Raw genomic sequence first — 16,178 nt, forward strand, 5'->3', positions numbered from 1 at the left:
CCTTGGTAATTTGCCCCAGTTCTCCTTTCAAGTCTTTCTTATTTTTTCCCATGATGTTTTCCATTTCTTCAAACACTCAGAGCTTGTCACCTGTAAAACATCTCTAGGACAATGTTTGAGGTTATAATTTACTGATAAAGCATTGGGCTGTCTCCATGAGATCTGGATTCTCCTAGTGGTTTCAACTCTGTGACTCTATAGTCATCTAAGTGCTCCGAACTTCCATGAATTCCTCTGTGTCTGTGAGGCTACTAATTGTAATTTTCAGATGTGTCTTATAAGCTGAGAAGTGCTACACACAAGTAAGAGTTATTTCCTCTTGCATGAAAATTTACTTTTGAAATCTCACATCTGTGGAAAGAAAATTATGATCAAGTGTCTGTCATAAACAGGGAGTTTAGGGAAGTGTACATAAGTCCTTGTTGACAAAAACTCACTGGTACCTACAAGAACACGTTAGCTATTCAGGCGTGTTTCATCACTGTCCCTCCCATAGTGGCTGGCATAATGTCTACAGTGTCTGAAACCTACTAGGTGATGAGTGTTTGACACTGAATTGCCATCTTCCAAGGATCAGCATATGCCTCCTTCTCCAAACCATAATCTCAGATGAAATCCAAGTGTTCTTGTCCTTCGGCTCTGTTCATCTATAATCTCTCTACTTTATGAGAAAATTAAATAGACATTTGAAAGGAAGCTGCATTCTAGTGTAATAGCTTCTGAGTGAAAAAGTTGGTTTAAAATTCAACATTCAGAAAGGTAAGATTAGGCATTTGGTCCCAACACTTCATGCCAAGTAGTTGGGGAAACAGTGGAAACAGTGACAGACTTAATTTTCGGGGGCTCCAAAATCACTGCAGATGGTGACTGCAGCCATAAAATTAAAAGAGGCTTACTCCTTGGAAGGAAAATTATGACCAACCTAGACAGCACACTAAAAAGAAGAGACATTACTTTGACAACAAAGGTGTGTCTAGTCAAAGCTGTGGTTTTTCCAGTAGTCATGTATAGATGTGAGAGTTGGATTATAAAAAAAAGCTGAGGTACCGGGCCGTGCTGCTTATGGCGGCGCTGGAGAGGGGGCGCTGAGCTGTTGGGTATGAAGTGTAACAGAACAGACTTTACCACCTGAAACTGCTGCTTCAAGTTCAGATCAGGCAAGGAACAAACCTCGAAACAACCAACAAGACCAAAGAAGAGTACACTTAAGTTGAAGACACAACACTTGATCTGAAACAAGAAGTTTGTGCCTACTCAACAGCTTTGAAAGAGCACTTCCCAACGCTGCTAGTAGTCTTTGTTTTCTTCAGTGCTGTACTGTGAGATTGCCCGGTGCAGCAGCAGTTGTATTCTTTATTAGCTTGATAGATCGTTTTCTCTCGCTCTTTTTTTTTTTAATACTAGCAACTTTCATTCTTTGAAACGTCTGCTGAAAAAGAAGAATCAGCAAATACTACTGAAAGTGCAATATTTGATTATCACTGCGAGATGAGCTTTGATCCAAACCTTCTCCACAACAATGGACATAATGGGTACCCCAATGGTACTTCAGCAGCACTGCGTGAAACTGGGGTTATTGAAAAACTGCTAACCTCTTATGGATTTATTCAGTGTTCAGAACGTCAAGCTAGACTTTTCTTCCACTGTTCACAGTATAATGGCAACCTGCAGGACTTAAAAGTAGGAGATGATGTTGAATTTGAAGTATCATCTGACCGGCGGACTGGGAAACCCATTGCTGTTAAACTGGTGAAGATAAAACAAGAAATCCTCCCTGAAGAACGAATTAATGGACAAGTTGTGTGCGCTGTTCCTCACAACTTAGAGAGTAAATCTCCAGCTGCCCCGGGTCAGAGTCCAACAGGGAGTGTATGCTACGAACGTAATGGGAAAGTGTTTTATCTGACTTACACCCCTGAAGATGTTGAAGGGAATGTTCAGCTGGAAACTGGAGATAAAATAAACTTTGTAATTGATAACAATAAACATACTGGTGCTGTAAGTGCTCGTAATATTATGCTGTTGAAAAAGAAACAAGCTCGCTATCAGGGAGTAGTTTGTGCCATGAAAGAGGCGTTTGGCTTTATTGAAAGAGGAGATATTGTAAAGGAGATATTCTTTCACTATAGTGAATTTAAGGGTGACTTAGAATCCTTACAGCCTGGAGATGACGTGGAATTCACAATCAAGGACCGAAATGGTAAAGAAGTTGCAACAGATGTCAGACTTTTGCCTCAAGGAACAGTCATTTTTGAAGATATCAGCATTGAACATTTTGAAGGAACTGTAACCAAAGTTATCCCCAAAGTACCCAGTAAAAACCAGAATGACCCATTGCCAGGACGCATCAAAGTTGATTTTGTGATTCCTAAAGAACTTCCCTTTGGAGACAAAGATACAAAATCCAAGGTGACCCTGTTGGAAGGTGACCACGTTAGGTTTAATATTTCAACAGACCGTCGTGACAAATTAGAACGAGCAACCAACATAGAAGTTCTATCAAATACATTTCAGTTCACTAATGAAGCCAGAGAGATGGGTGTAATTGCTGCCATGAGAGATGGTTTTGGTTTCATCAAGTGTGTGGATCGTGATGCTCGTATGTTCTTCCACTTCAGTGAAATTCTGGATGGGAACCAGCTTCATATTGCAGATGAAGTAGAGTTTACTGTGGTTCCTGATATGCTGTCTGCCCAAAGAAATCATGCTATTAGGATTAAAAAACTTCCCAAGGGCACGGTTTCGTTCCACTCCCATTCAGATCATCGTTTTCTGGGCACTGTAGAAAAAGAGGCCACTTTTTCGAATCCTAAAACCACTAGCCCAAATAAAGGCAAAGAAAAGGAAGCTGAGGATGGCATTATTGCTTATGATGATTGTGGAGTGAAATTGACTATTGCTTTTCAAGCCAAGGATGTGGAAGGATCTACTTCTCCTCAAATAGGAGACAAGGTTGAATTTAGTATTAGTGACAAACAGAGGCCTGGACAGCAGATTGCAACTTGTGTGCGACTCTTAGGTCGTAATTCGAACTCCAAGAGGCTCTTGGGTTATGTGGCAACTTTGAAGGATAATTTTGGATTTATTGAAACAGCCAATCATGATAAGGAAATCTTTTTCCATTACAGTGAGTTCTCTGGTGATGTTGATAGCCTGGAACTGGGGGACATGGTCGAGTACAGCTTGTCCAAAGGAAAAGGCAACAAAGTCAGTGCAGAAAAAGTGAACAAAACACACTCAGTGAATGGCATTACTGAGGAAGCTGATCCCACCATCTACTCTGGTAAAGTCATTCGCCCCTTGAGGAGTGTTGATCCAACACAGACTGAATACCAAGGAATGATTGAGATCGTGGACGAAGGGGATATGAAAGGTGAGGTCTATCCATTTGGCATAGTTGGGATGGCCAACAAAGGGGACTGCCTACAGAAAGGGGAGAGCGTCAAGTTCCAGTTGTGTGTTCTGGGCCAGAATGCACAGACTATGGCCTACAACATCACACCTCTGCGCAGGGCTACAGTGGAGTGTGTGAAAGATCAGTTTGGCTTCATTAACTATGAAGTAGGAGATAGCAAGAAGCTCTTTTTCCATGTGAAAGAAGTTCAGGATGGCATTGAGCTACAGGCAGGAGATGAGGTGGAATTCTCAGTGATTCTTAATCAGCGCACTGGCAAGTGCAGTGCTTGTAATGTTTGGCGAGTCTGCGAGGGCCCCAAGGCTGTTGCAGCTCCACGACCTGATAGGTTGGTCATTCGCTTGAAGAATATCACCCTGGATGACGCCAGTGCTCCTCGCCTGATGGTTCTTCATCAGCCAAGCGGACCAGATAACTCAATGGAATTTGGTGCAGAAAGAAAGATCTGTCAAGCTGGTGTCATTGACTAACCACATCCACAAAGCACATCATTAATCCACTATGATCAAGTTGGGGGGATTCTGGTGAAGGGTTCTGAATATCTCCCTCTTCATCCCTCCCAAAATCTGGAATACTTACTCTATTGAGCTATTACACCAGTTTTAACACCTTCCTCGTGTTATGTTTAAAAAAATAAATAAATTTAAGAAAACCATTTTAAAATTAAAAAAAAAAAGCTGAGCACTTATGAATTGATGCTTTTGAACTGTGGTGTTTGAGAAGAGTCTTGAGAATCCCTTGGACTGCAAGAAGATCCAACCAGTCCATCCTAAAGGAAATCGGTCCTGAATATTCATTGGAAGGACTGATGCTGAAGTTGAAGCTCCAATACTCTGGCCACCTGATGCGAAGAGCTGACTCATTTGAAAAGACACTGATGCTGGGAAAGACTGAAGATGGGAGAAAGGGACAGCGGAGGATGAGATGGTTGGATGACATCAGAAACTCAATGGACATGAGTTTGGATAAACTCTGGGAGTTGGTGATGGACAGGGCAGCCTGAAGTGCTGCAGTCCATGGGGTCACAAAGAGTCGGACATGACTGAGCAACTAAATTGAATTGAACTGACACACTCTCTAGAGTGAAGATGGAAATATTTAATTGACCCTTGGAAAATTCATTTTATGAGTCATTTTACTTTCAAGATAATTAGTTTGCAAATTGATAATTTATATTCTTCAATATTATGTTCTCTGTGTGTGTGTGTGTGTGTGTGTGTGTGTGTGTGTATGCTCATGAATGCTCAGTAGTGTCCAACTCTTTACAATCCTATGGACTGTAGCCCACCAGGCTCCTCCATCCATGAAATTTTCCAAGCAAGAATAATGGAATGGGTTACCATTTCCTGTTCTACACACAATTTAACATAGTCATATTCTGTGAATTTACAGTTTCAGTAGACTTGCTAAAAAAAAATATTCTTGCATAGGTGTTCAGTACACAAGGATCTATCAAGTAAAGAAAATTACTCTTTTTCAGAGTTCTAAAAATAACCAAAAAAATTAATGAGGAGAACAGAAATAGTTGGCTAGAAAATTTAGTCAATGCACTATACATATATATACCAATGACAACAAATAGTATTTAGTTAATTCAGTTGCTCAGTCATGTCTGACTCTTTGTGACCCCATGGACTGCAGCATGCCAGGCCTCCCTGTCCATCAGCAACTCCCAGAGTTTCCTCAAACTTGTCGATCACAAAGGTGATGCCTTCCAACCATCTCATCCTCTGTCGTCCCCTTCTTGTCCCGCCTTCAATCTTTCCCATCATCAGGGTCTTTTCAAATGAGTCAGCTCTTTGCAGCAGGTGGCCAAAGTATTGGAGTTTCATCTTCAACATCAGTCCTTCCAATGAATATTTAGGACTGATTTCCTTTAGGATGGACTGGTTGGATCTCCTTGCCGTCCAAGGGACTCTCAAGAGTCTTCTCCAACACCACAGTTCAAAAGATTCAATTCTTCAGTGGTCAGCTTTCTTTTTACTATGAAATCCATTACTTAATAGTTCCTACTACAAGTTCATTCATTTGACAAATATTTATTGGACACTTACTATATATATTGGACTTACCTGGTGGCTCAGACAGTAAAATGTCTGTCTACAATGCGAGAGACCTAGGTTCAATTCCTGGGTCGGGAATATTCCCTGGAGAAGGAAATGGCAACCCACTCCAGTACTCTTGCCTAGAAAATACCATGGACAGAGGAGCCTGGTGTAGGCTACTGTCCATGGTGTCACAAAGAGTCGGACATGACTGAGCAAATTCACTTTCACTTTACTATATATATTAGGGTATACTACTCACAAAATTTCATAAAATTTTCATTATCAATTGTTATTAATTCCTGAAATTTTATTACCAAACAGCAGCAGCACATCCATCTGTGATATGAATGACCTTCTCACTCTTCATGCTTTCTCCCATCTTTCTAGAGCATCCATTATCCGTCACTCCTAGTTACAGGATGAGTATGTGCTAAGTTGCTCCAGTCATGTCTGACACTGAGATCCCATGGACTGTAGCCTGCCAGGCTCTTCTGTCCTTGGGATTCTCCACACAAGAATACTGGAGTGGATTGCCATGCCCTCCTCCATGCCATCTTCCCAACCCAGGAATTTAACCAATGGTCTCTTGTGTCTTCTGCACTAACAGGCAGGTTCTTTACCACTAGCACCACCTGGGAAATCCAGTTACAGGATACTGCAATACTAATAGAGTGAGAAATTTGGGGATATAAATTTGCCAGAGAGAAGAGAAATAAATATAATCAAATGTATTTGGTAAAACGTGTCTTTCTCTTTTGAAGATTAATAAAGAACTTTACTTTTAATTATCTAAGATGAAAATTTTATACAAATATGAAATCAAATTGCAGCAGCTTCATTGTCAGTCCCCATTCTGAGGTAGGATTTCACAACAGATCAAAAAGACTAGAGTGTAAATAAAGTAATATTTAAACATAACAACTGTGAATAAATATAAATTACTTTCCTTGTTTTTCCTTGACTCCACAATACTCTTTCAAGGAATAAGCCCTAGTGTAAAATATTTTTAAAAGAGAAAGATCCCTGTGTACAAATATGTTCAACACAATTATTAAGAGCTATGGAAAATTAGAAACAGTGTGGAGAAAATTAGAAACAGTGTTCTTCAAAAGTGAAGAACAAAATAATTAAAATATAATCACTTTTTTTAAATAATACATAGTTTTTAACAAAGTTGCATTCAAAATTGTGTGTTGTCATAGAAAATGAAGTTGTAATATTAAGTGGGGAAATTTTGGATGCATATTTGAATTGTATAGTTACTCTAAATTATTTCAATGAAACTAATTATATTATTATTCCAATGAATTTAAATATATATTTAAAATATAAAAGACCCCAAAATATTTTTACTTCTAAAGTGTTAGTATTGTAGTTGAGTTTAATTCTAGCTTGATATTTTGTATGCTTAAGAAGGATTTATATCTCAGGTAAGCTTGGGTGAGCAACGATCATATTATTTGCAACATACATTTAAATATGAGAATCTAAGATTATATAATTTCATAAAATGATCTCACCTATGAATATGCCTGACATAGGTCCATGGTCAAGCCCCAGGCAGCTGCTAGTTCACTAGGAAAGAAGTATTAAGTTATAAGATTAAAAATGCCAACTAGCTCAGCTGCAATACGTGTCTTTTTTGATTTATAAATGGTATCATTGGATAAGCCTTAAAAACAGTACCACATATCCTCTTTGTGGGCAAAATCTAGGAAGTTTCTTATCTGTGACTAATTGACCTCAGGGGTATTTCTCCATCATTAGCAGATCTTGGTAACAACCCAATTATTTCAAATAAGGCATCTGAACATCAGAGAAGAGCTTTTACAATATTCATCTTCAATTTTAAACTTCATCCTTAAGTCTACATGAAAACAAAACACCATCACAAAATACAAAAGAAAAGCACCAAGTTGATGATTTATAAACTTGGATACTTGATAGTAAATGAGCTTAAAAATGGAGTCTGAATTTTTGATACCATATAAATAAAACACTTAGGTGTGTAGCTATCTGATTTTTAGATTTTATTGGACTATTTTATTTGTACTGATCTACCAATTATGGTAATCATAATTTCTAAATATTGCTTTCAGATGTACACTAAATGATTATTGTGAACTCTATTGTATTATTAACACTTCACGCTAGATAAAGTTTACAGTACTTCTTCAAAATAGATGTTTCTTGTTCCAGTTCTGGAATTAGACTAACATGATAATAATGAAAATTATTCCATTGTTCAAATATATCCAAATATGGTAGAATGCACTTGCCATTTAAATTTAATCCTACAGCATATCCACAATATATAAAAAAATTAGGAAATAATACTCACAGTTTGTATAAGAAAATGTAAGAAAGGAAATAAAATACCATTTACCAAGGGAAAATAAGAAGCCATATAACTGAATCATAGCGCAGGACCCTTATCTTTAAATTATATTTTTTATGACTAAAGTGTCATGAGACTCTTCAGCTGCCACCAATTGTGAAGTCCATTTTAATTACTTAGTCAAAGAAATAAAACTGATATTAAAATTATTTGGCAAATAAATTCAATACAGAAATATTTTTATGTAAAATCACAGTTATTGCAAGATGTTCAAATATGCTTCTTTAATAAGAACTCTAGATAACTCTGTAGATAACTCTAGACGGACCCTCTTGAGAAACTTGCATGCAAGTCAGGAAGCAACAGTCAGAACTGGACATGGAACAGCAGACTGGCTCCAAATTGGAAAAGGAGTACATCAAGGCTGTATATTGTCACCCTGCTTATTTAACTTATATGCAGAGTACATCATGAGAAACTCTGGGCTGGAAGAAGCACAAGCTGGAATCAAGATTGCCAGGAGAAATATCAATAACCTCAGATATGCAGATGACACCACCCTTATGGCAGAAAGTGAAGAGGAACTAAAAAGCCTCTTGATGAAAGTGAAAGAGGAGAGTGAAAAAATTGGCTTAAAGCTTAGCATTCAGAAAACTAAGATCATGGCATCTGGTCCTGTCACTTCAGAGGAAATAGATGGGGAGACAGTGGAAACACTGTCAGACTTCAATTTGGGGGGCTCTAAAATCACATCAGATGGTGCTTGCAGCCATGAAATTAAAAGATGCTTACTCTTGGAAGGAAAGTTATGACCAACCTAGATAGCATATTCAAAAGCAGAGGCATTACTTTGCCAACAAAGGTCCATCTGGTCAAGGCTATGGTTTTTCCAGTGGTCATGTATGGATGTGAGAGTTCAACTGTGAAGAAAGCTGAGAGCCAAAAAATTGATGCTTTTGACTGTGGTGTTGGAGAAGACTCTTGAGAGTCCTTTGGACTGCAAGGAGATCCTACCAGTCCATCCTAAAGATCAGTCCTGGGTGTTCATTGGAAGGACTGATGCTCAAGCTGAAACTCCAGTACTTTGGCCACATCATGGAAGAGTTGACTCATTGGAGAAGACCCTGATGCTGGGAGGGATTGGAGGTAGGAGGAGAATGGGAAGACAGAGGATGAGATGGTTCAGTGGCATCACCGACTTGATGGACGTGAGTTTGAGTAGACTCCGGGAGTTGGTGATGGACAGGGAGGCCTGGGGTGCTGCGATTCACGGGGTCGGAAAGAGTCGGACACAACTGAGTGACTGAACTGAACTGAACTGAACTGAACTGACAAGTACATGCTTGTCACCATCCCCAACTCATGGAAGACTGAAATCCATTCAACCATGGCCAATTCAATGTTCATTCAGCCTGGAATTTAATAGTTACAGTGCTAGACAGAGAGGTTTCTTGAGAACCCCTAAATTGCCCTAGTCCAGTTCCCCAAAGCTTAGAGAAGCATAAAAGGGGAAGAGAGCATACTTAGATGTAAAACAGTGAGGGTTGTTCATGAAAATCATTTTCAAAGAAGAGTTCTGGAGCTATGCAGTCTGTAGTAACATAGATTCTGCACTTGAGAGACAAACCAGAAAGAAAGAAGAACAAAAATGTATGGATCATTTCACAGCTGATGAGAAAGTAGTTTTGGTCTGTTTTGATGTTTGAGAGTTTTAGGAACTAATTTCACAAAAAAAAACAGGTTCATATCAAAATGTTTTTATGGGCAGATTCATGAACTTCAATAGGTAGAGAAACATGTTCTCAAGATAGCAAAGCACTCAAGAGAGAGCTCATGTCGTATTAGTCCATCCGAAGGAATGTTTATCCCAGAAGGATATCTCATATGTTGTTTATGAGGAATGGAAAGTTCTAGGAGGTAGGCTGCGGTACCATAGTTCAGTTCAGTCGCTCAGCCGTGGCCGACTCTTTGCGACCCCATGAATCACAGCAGCCCAGGCCTCCCTGTCCAGCACAAACTCCCAGAGTTCACCCGAACTCATGCCCATCAAGTCAGTGATGCCATCCAATCATCTCATCATCTGTCCTCCCATTCTCCTCCTGCCCCCAATCCCTCCCAGCATCAGGGTCTTTTCCAATGATTCAACTCTTCACATGAGGTGGTCAAAGTATTGGAATTTCAGCTTCAGCATCAGTCCTTCCAATGAACACCCAGGACCTATCTCCTTCAGGATGGACTGGTTGGATCTCCCTGCCGTCCAAGGGACTTTCAAGAGTCTTCTCCAACACCACAGTTCAAAAGCATCAAATTTTTGGCCCTCAGCTTTCTTCACAGTCGAATTCTCACATCCATACATGACCACTGGAAAAACTATAGCCTTGACCAGATGGACCTTTGTTGCAAAGCAATGTCTCTGCTTTTGAATATGCTATCTAGGTTGGTCATAACTTTCTTTCCAAGGAGTAAGCGTCTTTTAATTTCATGGCTGCAATCACCATCTGCAGTTTTCTTTGGAACCCAAAAAAATGAAGTCTGACACTGTTTCCACTCTCTCCCCATCTATTTCCCATGAGGTGACAGGACCAGATGCCATGATCTTAGTTTTCTGAATGTTGAGCTTTAAGCCAACTTTTTCACTCTCCTCTTTCACTTTCATCCAGAGGCTTTTTAGTTCCTCTTCACTTTCTGCCATAAGGGTGGTGTCATCTGCATATCTGAGGTTATTGATATTTCTCCTGGCAATCTTGATTCCAGCTTGTGCTTCTTCCAGCCCAGAGTTTCTCATGATGTACTCTGCATATAAGTTAAATAAGCAGGGTGACAATATACAGCCTTGATGTACTCCTTTTCCAATTTGGAGCCAGTCTGCTGTTCCATGTCCAGTTCTGACTGTTGCTTCCTGACTTGCATACAGGTTTCTCAAGAGGCAGGTCAGGTGGTCTGGTATTCCCATCTCTTTCAGAATTTTCCACAGTTTATTGTGATCCACACAGTCAAAGGCTTTGACATAGTCAATAAAGCAGAAATGGATGTTTCACTTGAACTCTCTTGCTTTTTTGATGATCCAGTGGATATTGGCAATTTGATCTCTGGTTCCTCTTCCTTTTCTAAAACCAGCTTGAACATCTGGAAGGTCTTGTTTCACATATTGCTGAAGCCTGGCTTGGAGAATTTTGAGCATTACTTTGCTAGCGTGCGAGATGAGTGCAATTGTGCGGTAGTTTGAGCATTCTTTGGGATTGCCTTTCTTAGGGATTGCAATGAAAACTGACCTTTCCAGTCCTCTGGCCACTGTTGAGTTTTCCAAATTTGCTGGCATATTGAGTGCAGCACTTTCACAGCATCATCTTTCAGGATTTGAAGTAGCTCAACTGGAATTTCATCACATCCACTAGCTTTGTTTGTAGTGATGCTTTCTAAGGCCCACTTCACTTCACAACCCTCCAATTTTGCCTCTAATTGAAGTAGAAACAAAAATAGCAATATTTATGACAATAAACCCATTAGCTTGGGTAGAAATACAGAACTTAGAAGCAACTTGCAATTTGAGCTGTTTAAGGCTCTAGAGTATAATGTTGCATAATGTAGAATAAAACTCATATCTCCTGTTTCCAAAAGTGGTTCTCTTACTCACTATCATATATTCTTAATAATATGCTTTCTGAATATTTTTCTATCATGGAGTCTGTTAATTTCTTAAATAATATATTATTATGTGTAAAACAGATAGCCAGTGGGAAGCTGGGAAAGACTGAAGGGAAAAGGAGAAGGGGGTGATGGAGGATGCAATGGTTAGATAGCATCACTGACTCAATGGGCACGGATATCAGCAAACTCTTGGAGATAGTGGAGGACAAAAGAGCCTGGCATGCTGTAGTCCATGGGGTTGCAAAGACTCAGGCACAAAATAGCAACTGAACAACAACAAAATGGAAAGTTGTAGAACACAGGGAGATCAGGTCAGTGCTCTGTGATGATCTAGAAGGGTGGGAAGTGGAAGTGGGAGGGAGGCTCAAGAAGGAGTGCATATATTTATACATACATACATATATATATATATATATATATATATATACATATATATATACGTATATATATAATTTTAGAGCAAAAATTAACACAACACTGTAAAGCAATAACTCCCCAAGTAAAAAATAATACATAAAAATAAACATAGCAAAAAATAAACATGTGGTACCCTTGAAATAAGAGGCTGGACCTTTCTGTCAAAAAAGGTAGCTATACACACTTCTGTGACATATATACACATTTATACTTGAGAAGCACATTTCATTTTTGAAAAGAGCCAGAATTAACTCATAACAAAGCCTTCTAAGTTATCTAAGTTAGCTGAGAAATGCTTTCTTCGGTTAACTGTGGAGTATTGATTTTTATCTGGTTTTTATTATTCCTTATAAATAATCTTCTAAAGATGTTGGAAAAGATTGAAAGCAGGAGGAGAAGGGGATGACAGAGGATGAGGTGGTTGGATGGCATCACCAACTCAATGGACATGAGTTTGGGTAAACTCCGGGAGTTGGTGATGGACAGGGACGCCTGGCGTGCTGTAGTCCATGGGGTCGCAAAGAGTCCAAGACTGAGCGACTGAACTGAACTGAAAGTAGTTTTCAAAGAGGATTGCAAATTCAGTGAACTACATGTAAGCCAAAATTCTAACACTTATATAGTAATATGCTTCTTTCTATATAACAGTTCACATCATCCTCGATACTAGTAAGTCATGCAGATGTCTTAGAAACAACTGCTTAGACTTTTAAGCATAAAAACAACTTTTATGAATATGTATTTAGAAAAGAGAAGTTTTAAATTTCTATGATATGAAAGAGGTTCTGATGAAATATCTCTTCTCTGGTATCTTTGAAATGGTTAAAAGAGTATCAGACTTAGATTTTGAAGAATGCATATCTGAATACTAGCTCTGTTTCTGATATTAGACAGATAATTGAATAAAGACTTTCTGCTCCTTTGGATTTTGTGTGAAGCCCAATTGGATGAAATAAGTTATATCCTTCCTTGGTTCTGAAGGAGCTGAAGTCACGTATTAGAACCAGATAAGTTATGAAAGAAGAGAGGGGATTTTTTTAATGTATTGTAATTTAATCTTTTCCTTTATCCAATCAATCAAAACAATGTATAGGTGCTAAGTCGTTCGAGTCATGTCCAGCTCTTTGTGACCCTGTGGACTATAGCCCACCAGACTCCTCTGTCCATGGGATTCTCCAGGCAAGAGTACTGGAGTGGGTTGCTATGTTCTCCTCCAGGGAATCTTTCTGACCCAAGGATCACACTTGCATCTCTTGTTTCCTGCACTAGTGGGTAGGGTCTTTACTTCTAGCCCCAGCTAGGAAGCCCAAACCAGGAGTATAGTGTACCAGTTTATGTCCAATGTAGCACATACATTGTGATGACCAAGTTTAAAAAGGCCTAGTTTCCTGCCCCCAGTGATATAACATATAAAGATGCATCAAAAAATTCCAGTCCAATGGAAAAACAGCTATTATAAAAATATTGGCAAAATACTAAGGGTAACAGGGTAGGAATATACCCATCAAAATGAAATCAGAGAATTTAGTTCAGATTTAAGGAAATAGTGATAGACCAAATAAAGATGGAAAGGGAATTCTATGGAAATATGCACCATTATGAGGTCACAAAGGGAAAATTATTGAAGCACAAAGGAATTTACACATCAAGTGTGAATAGATCAAACTGTGAATAGAAGATCATTGACTTGGATTGTATAAGAAATCACAGAGATGTCTTTCAGTGGCTCTTTACTTGGATGTTCCCATTTCCTGAACTATGAGTGCTGAGGCTATCAAATGCTGAGTCTCTAGCTCTGACATCTACCCTTATTTTCAAATTTTTGTTTGGCATATCTCCAATTTGGGACATCTGCATTTGAATATCAATGTAGTATATTAATAATAATTTAAAAATTCCACAATTTAAAAGTGTACCCTATCTTGTTAAGTTGTACGCAGTTCAATGCCATTGCTCAGACAATAATCTCACAGTGTTCTTCACTCCCTTATTGATTTCCTATGACTCATTCATGCCTTTGGCAAATCCTGTTGTCCCTACTTTCAGAATGTATCCCTGATTTGATCATTCCTGCCCCAACTCCATCCTGGCCTCTGCAGCAGCCTCCTGAGAGTTTTGTCTTCTTTTCTTCTGTCCTCTAACAATTTGTTATCCTGAAGCAGTCCAAACAATTGATCTTCTTTCAGTCTTGCTCTGATTGTATCTCTCCAGTGTTACAGTTTAATATATCACTTTCAACATTTACTGTAATAAGACAGAAATCTCCTTTTATTTATTCAAAGAAACAGAGGCTTACCCCATCTCATTAATTTCCCAAAAGTCAAACATGTTAAATGATAAAACCAGAATTGGAATCAAAGCTTTACTTATTTCAAAACACTATAATTTCTTACATAATAAAGATACACAGCTGTGAAGCCCAATTCCAAATATAAGGTGTTTTTGTCACCATCTGCAGGCTTGATGTGATGTGATGTGGAGGCTTCAGTGTGACTGAAGACTTTTTACTCAGAATTCATCTTTCATCCAGGATGACAAGGAACTGCTGACAGACTGCACTATTACTTGTAGAAATATTTTATTTCATTTAACTGTGTCTCCATTTTCTCCACGGAGTCTCTGATTATTCAGAAAACTGTTATTATTTACACTGTAGATTGTCTAAATGAAATTCAACAGTGCTCACAAAGAATCAAATGTTCACCATGTTAGGATAATTTATGCAAAAACAAACAAAAAACAAAAAACAGCAAACCCTATGTATACCTAGGAAGATAGCAACTAGCCATTCCCTAGGGAAATTTATTTTATTAACTACTTTTCCAACTAACTCCAAAATAGAAAATACCATTCAGTTGCTTAATTCTTCTCATTCTATCATGTTGGTGTGGCCAGACTAGATGACTTGAAATTTGGGGAGACATTATTATGTTTTATTTTCTTTATTTTATGCATTGTTTTAAGGCTAATGAAGGACCTACCCCAAATTTTATAGCATTTCTTAAAAGGGTATCATCTTTTTGCCCCAATAGAGTTGAAGATGACTGTACATGTTATCCATTTCTAACTACCTGTATCATTAAATCTTAGAACTGAAATCTGTCCAAAACTGATTCTTGATCAATTAAGTACACCAGGATTTTTCCACTAAATTTAAAAATTACGTTGTTCAGTTGCTCAGTCATGTCCAACTCTTTGTGACCTGTGCATGCAAAGTCTCCCTCAATAATCCTGTTTCAGTTCAGTTCAGTTCAGTCTCTCAGTCATATACGACTCTTTGTGATCCCCGTGGACTGCAGCATGCCAGGCTTCCCTGTCCTTCACCATCTCCCAGAACTTGCTCAGACTCATGTCCATTGAGTCCATGATGGTATCCAACCATCTCATCATCTGTGTAGAAACACTACTAAATCATATCACTGATTAAGGTCTGTAAGTTGTGATGAGATGATTGGATAGCATCACCAACTCAATGGACATGAGTTTGAGTAGGCTCTGGGAGTTGGTGTTGGACAGGGAAGACTGGCATGCTGCAGTCCATGGGGTCACAAAGAGTTGAACACGACTGAGTGACTGAACTGAACTGAAAATGTAACAGTGATAGAAGAAAAATATTTTATAACTATTTTCAGACTATTTACAGTTAAGAACGAAGTACCAGACCAGTTGTTTTGCTTCAGCAAAGATGAATATATCATGTATTTTTCTACTTGCCATTGCAAGTTCTTTTTTCTTTTTAGTTAGTATTCAATGTATTCTGCCTTGATGTTTGGTCTATACATAAAAATTTATCACCAATTCAGATATAGTGATTAAATATTTATCCAATTATTAAATTGGATAATACTACCTATTTTAATGACTTCCCAGGTGGCTCAGATGGTAAAGCATCTGACTACAATGTGGGAGACCCAGGTTCGATCCCTGGGTTGTGAAGATCCCCTGGAGAAGGAAATGACAACCCACTCCAGTACTTTTGCCTGGAAAATCCCATGGCCAGAGGAGCATGGTAGGCTACAGTCCATGGGATTGCAAAGAGTCAGACATGACTGAGCGACGTCACTTTTCACTTCACCAATTTTAATACACAAAAATATGCTATGGCTGAGGGCATTGTAATTAATAAAACAGGGTAATATCATATGAAAGTTTCCTCTTGCATGAGTATTATACTCATATAACAGATTTCACAACAGAGACAGTGACAGTTTAATAAAGTAGTTATAGTCATATTCAGTCCCTTCATGGATCACAACCTTGTCTTGACAAAGCAATTTGCACAACTCAATGAAGCTATAAGCCATGCCTTGCA

At 38.6% G+C, this 16,178-nt stretch overlaps 1 pseudogene; it reads left to right on the forward strand.

Moving 5' to 3' along the window:
• Window positions 1–1,044: 1,044 nt before the first annotated feature.
• LOC139037435 (cold shock domain-containing protein E1 pseudogene) lies at window positions 1,045–4,027 on the forward strand (annotated as a pseudogene).
• The last annotated feature ends 12,151 nt before the right edge of the window (window positions 4,028–16,178 follow it).

This window comes from Odocoileus virginianus, chromosome 2 (genome assembly GCF_023699985.2).
Source record: "Odocoileus virginianus isolate 20LAN1187 ecotype Illinois chromosome 2, Ovbor_1.2, whole genome shotgun sequence".
NCBI lineage: Eukaryota > Metazoa > Chordata > Mammalia > Artiodactyla > Cervidae > Odocoileus > Odocoileus virginianus.